Source organism: Sinocyclocheilus rhinocerous, unplaced genomic scaffold (genome assembly GCF_001515625.1).
Source record: "Sinocyclocheilus rhinocerous isolate Xijiao unplaced genomic scaffold, SAMN03320098_v1.1 scaffold890, whole genome shotgun sequence".
Classification (NCBI taxonomy): domain Eukaryota; kingdom Metazoa; phylum Chordata; class Actinopteri; order Cypriniformes; family Cyprinidae; genus Sinocyclocheilus; species Sinocyclocheilus rhinocerous.
The window spans coordinates 89485-94999 of record NW_015637021.1 but is presented as its reverse complement, the minus strand read 5'-3'; the positions used below and the strand labels follow the sequence as shown (position 1 = coordinate 94999).

General features: G+C 36.4%; 1 long non-coding RNA gene and 1 pseudogene across 1 annotated transcript in view; one reads left to right on the top strand and one right to left on the bottom strand.

Moving 5' to 3' along the window:
- The first annotated feature begins 3734 nt into the window (after positions 1–3734).
- The window catches only part of LOC107748413 (elongation factor Ts, mitochondrial-like), a 2954-nt pseudogene continuing 1173 nt past the window's right edge, over positions 3735–5515 (top strand).
- LOC107748415 (uncharacterized) overlaps positions 4611–5515 on the bottom strand; it is an 8674-nt gene continuing 7769 nt past the window's right edge. The window contains exon 3 of the long non-coding RNA XR_001640926.1: positions 4611–4621. This is a non-coding gene — a long non-coding RNA (uncharacterized LOC107748415). The remainder of the gene's footprint in view (positions 4622–5515) is intronic.

Below are 5515 nucleotides of genomic sequence, written 5' to 3'. Positions count from 1 at the left end.
AATTTCATCTGAGACTGCTTGTCTCCTTGCCCTTCTTCTCCCTCCTCCTCCTCCTCCTCCACGTCCTCCTCCTTCACCACGTCCTCTTCCTCTCCCTTCACCACGTCCTCCTCCTCTCCCTTCACCACGTCCTCCTCCTCTCCCTTCACCACGTCCTCCTCCTCTCCCTTCACCACGTCCTCCTCCTCTCCCTTCACCACGTCCTCTTCCTCTCCCTTCACCACGTCCTCCTCCTCTCCCTTCACTACGTCCTCCTCCTCCCCTTCATGAATATAGCTTACCTGTGGCATTTGTAGACTAAAAAAATAATGTTTTATGAAAATAAATAAATAGATGACAGTTCCTTTTGTCTGAATATTATTGCAAGTGTTCCTCATACAAATAACTAAACTGAAACTGTGATTAATTACATAATAGGAAACATGGTGTTTAGTATTTTGGAATGAATTTTGAGATTAACAAAGTGTGTGAAACTATAGAAGTGAACACAGCTGAGTTTCATGCCACTTTTGGGATCCAAAATAAACAGGACTCAGGGTCACTGAGTACCTTATCACAGATAACCCCCTAATATTTAGAACTAAATCTTTCTCTTATTTTTATGCATGCTGATTTGCCCATGGGCGTAGCTTGTGGGGGGGCCAGGGGGGCCTTGTAGATTTACTATAGCAAAACTAAAATGTGTTTAAAAGTACGTCTGACCAAATCCACCGGTTCGGTTTGGCCCCCCCAAACTCAAACGTCAAGCTACGCCTGTGCCCCGTGCACGTGACTCAACAGACCTTGAGAATTGTACTGTATTTAAGAGACGAATAAAACCTGTCTGTGTTTTTTTTAGAATTACTTTGAATGATTCATCAGTGTATGTGATTCTTCTGATTCGCTATTCGTTTGTGCCTTTTGTCTAATTGAACATAGACAAGGAGTTTTAAATTATATTTGTTAAACTACAAACTTCAGTCCAGTTTGGCTTGACAGAACAGCAACATTTAACTTTACTTTAGCTTTAACGTACAAGTTGTTAACGTACCTTGTTAAACCTACACTCTCAGAAAAAAAGGTACAAATTAAAAGGTACTAACATATACACTTTAGGTATTATATGTAATATGTACTTTCAAATATGTACTATTTAGGGGTAAATAAGGTACAAAGACATACCTTTTAGCCTTTTTTACTGGTACCACCCCACTGACAGCTTTGTATCTTTTTTTCTGAGAATGTATTTGTTCTGATTTTGTTGACCCTTTGACGCTTAATATCTAATGTCTTACAGAATTACAGATGATGAAGCTCACCTCGACGACCACACTGCTTTTTATAGTCATCGCAGCAGTCCCCATGCTGCTGGCATTATAAATCGCAGTGGCAGTAATTCAAGGCATCATATAACTCTCCACATCTTCCTTTACAATAAAGTGAGCCTTGAAGGAGGTGAGATATATTTCACATGCTGACTGCTAAAGCGTCACTAAAATGTTTCATTTTCAGTTACATTTTATGTGAAAGAAAAGATCTATCACCCAGAGGCATGTCAGTAACCTATTATTTGTATTAGTATTAGAGCTTGATAGTACTGAGTAAAACATAGAACAATTAGACATAAGGCACAGGATTTGATTAAGGAGATTTGGGTATGAATCATTATGAGGAAAAAAAATTAAATAGAAAACATTAGTGTAAAATTCAGTATCACAATTCCACACTTACAGAAGTCCAGAGAATCTGAGAAAGAGAGAGAAGGAACACTGGGATAATTACTATGGTGTACAAGAACAAAAGATACATGAACATGTTTAGTTTAATAACTTAAAAATGTATAATCAGGATGGAAATTGAAGGTATAAACTTACCACTGTAGCCCTGAGAGATCAGGGTGATGGTGAGAAAGAGGATGAGGGTGACCTTCATTATGGACTTTAGACAATCCAGACGCACAAACTGCAGATTAAGACTCAGGTTTTTATACCATCTCAGATCAATAAAATTTTAGGAACTCCTCCCATGCACCAACACATTCTGTTGTAATAATAACTACTAATATTTAATAATAAAGGTGACTTGCTGCGTTGCTATGAGGATAAAGGTAATTGAGGGAGTGGTGAGATGATTAAAAAGAGGAAGTTGATAAAAAAATTAAATAAATTTGATTCTCTTTTTCAGTCAGCTGGTCCAAAATCCATCCAGTTGTCAGGCTCCAGGAATGGAAGACATCCGGTGAAAAAGATGAATATAGCATTTATATAGAATATACTGTAGCATTTAATAATGAACACTCTGACCTTCATTATGGACTTTAGACAATCCAGACGCACAAACTGCAGATTAAGACTCAGGTTTTTATACCATCTCAGATCAATAAAACTTTAGGAACTCCTCCCATGCACCAACACATTCTGTTGTAATAATAACTACTAATATTTAATAATAAAGGTGACTTGCTGCGTTGCTATGAGGATAAAGGTAATTGAGGGAGTGGTGAGATGATTAAAAAAATTAAATAAATTTGATTCTCTTTTTCAGTCAGCTGGTCCAAAATCCATCCAGTTTTCAGGCTCCAGGAATGGAAGACATCCGGTGAAAAAGATGAATATAGCATTTATATAGAATATACTGTAGCATTTAATACAATATGAACACTCTCTTGAAATCATGGACTAATCCATTTAGCAAGAATGTGTTCTTGGCAAGAAAGTGTTCTGTAAAGTGTTTCCATGTGCAAACAGTCAGAAAGACCAGGTGGTGGCATTCACACTGCAATCACAACACTTTTGTCAAAGGTTTTTATCTTCACGTTGGTGCAGAGCTGACACACGTTCTCTTTTTAAAGTGTGGATTTGTTTTTTCCACATATTTTAATTTGAATCAATTTAAGTTGTGTTTTAATGTGCTTTTTTAAATAAATGTTGTTGTTGTTACTTTCTCATGTGTGTATAGACTATCCCATTAGGATTGGTTCTAGGTCTGAACAATTAATCGAATTCCTAATCGCGATTACAATTACGAATGCCACAATTACGTAATCGTTCAAAGTCCACTTATGTTATTTTGTGTGCAAGATGTGTTTTTTTTCTTTCTACAAGTTATTTTAAGGGTTTTTCAATTGTTTTAATGTTAGTTTTAGAATAACATTAGCTATAATACCATGCATGTTTCTAAAGTGTTTTTGAAAAATCACATACCCTGCCTTTAAAGAAGAAACCAATCCATTGTAGGCTATAGTTTACATTTGAGGCTTAATACTATAGAAAAGCAAAAAAAAGTTTTTCAGAGTGTTTTCTTTTAGCTTGTTTATTTTAATATAAAAAATTACAAGTTGCTTCAAACAATGGTATAAACATCAATCAGTGTAATTAATAATCAATTACAATTTCAAGGGAATAATCGACAATTATGATTTTTGTCATGATCGTGCAGCCCTAATTGGTTCCAAACAACACTAAAATACTATTGTTATTATTATTTGAGCAGATTTATACATTTTTATTTCGTTAGGCATTGTTATTCTTGTTCTTTTCATTTGTTTTTAATGAATTACACTGTTCCTTCTGTTCTTCATTAAGCTGTAGTTTAAACTCCTGTGCAGTAGATGGCGCTTCATGTGACTCCCAAGTTGTTTCTCTCTCTCTCTCTCTCTCTCTCTCTCTCTCTCTCTCTCTGTAGAAAGTGTGCTTCAATGATATTCCAGTTACTGATGTAATGAAGTCTGTTTTAGTCCAGAGGAAGATATAGAAATGGCATTGCATTCTTTATTTGTGGTCTGTCAGAACAGAAGTAGTCAAGGTGGGCTTTGAGTCGTTTGTCATATTTCGCACTCTAATCTTTTAATGTTTTGACTAACTTAGATGATGCTCTTTGCATGGCAGTCTGTTTTGATATGAAGCATTTGGCTTGTTATTCAAATAAAGGCGTGTTTAAAATAACAGATGACAGTATTTGTATATCGGTTTCCATACGGCTGAGTAATGTGCTGTAGAGCATTATTAAATCATGTGTCATATTAATAATATGTTGTTCATCATAGGGATGTCTCACGCGACATGTTCAGTCTCTCTACACCAGCTGCCCGAGTTTAGCAGCAGATAAAGCACGAAAATCTACAGGCTACACCTTCATCAACTGCAAAAAGGCACTGGAGAAATTCAACAATGACGTTACACAGGTGGGGTCCACTATTTTCTAAACATTTTTAAAAGCTGGCTGTAAAAAGAAATATTTTCATGTCACCATCACATTCTCCCCATGGAACCCAAATATTAGCCATCTACTCGTTGGCGTAGTCAACAACATACAAAAAAAAAAAAATATATATATATATATAAATATAAAAAAAGGATTACATTTAGTTAATTGATTAAAAGTCTCTCACTTCCAGAAAAATTGAGCAAAAGTACTTGCAAAAACAGCTAAAAATGCCCCTATTCACTTCCACTGTAAGTGCCATTTTTACTTTATTTCTTATATATAATGTCTCTTTCTATTGAGAAAAAAGCCAACCATTCACTTCCATTTTAAGTGCCACTTTTTTCTTTATATCTTTCAAGTAGTGAAATTAAAAGACTTAAAACCACTGTATTTTTTTAAACTGAAATGTTTCTAACAAGTTGCTATGTATCAATTACTAGTCATCTGATTTGTCGAGCACTAACAGTAAACTCACATCCTTGTCATAGTTGTTGTCATCTTTGTATATATATGTATATTATGTAATTTAGATGAGCATAAACTATGGGTGTGCAGCCACAAGTCTGTACATGGTAAGGATGAGCTCATTATGATTTGCAAAATTTGATGTTTGCAGGCAGAAATCTGGCTGCATGAACAAGCCAAAAAAGACTGCTGGAGCAAAGCGAGTAAACTGGAAGGTCGGAAAGCCAAGGAAGGGCTGATTGGGCTCATTATGGGTGACAATGCTGCTGTCATGGTTGAGGTATGTTAACATGTCAGTCTTACCAAACAGTGTGTAATTTGGTCCCCAAAATGATGCAGTGTGATTGAAATAAAATGTATGTTTTTCTTTTCAGGTGAACTGTGAGACAGATTTTGTGGCGAGGAATGAGAAATTTCAACAGTTGGTGAAGGATGTTGCTTTGTCAATAATGGCTCATCACAGCAGCAAAAAACAGACAGGGTATATTAAGGTACATTCCCCTGATTGGCATTTTCAGGAAGGTGCATTTCTTCCACACCTTCTGTAACCTCTGACTGCTGCTCTGCTCTCTGATTCAGAGTGTGCTGTCTTCTGAGGATATTAGTAAGTTCCTGAGGGACCCTCACTGGCAGATCAGATAGCCTTGAATATAGGTGAGATAAACCATGATATATTTACATTTACATTTAGTTAGATGTTGTGACTTGGACACCTCACCTCTCCAAGATATCTTGAAGGACCTATCTAGAGAGATAAGACTCAAACCACTGGAGTGCGGTCCTGAGATGCCCTTTGCCAATAGGGTTGACAGGAGGATCTGGTGGTTAACCGTGTCAAAAGCAGCGGACAGATCCAGCAAGATAA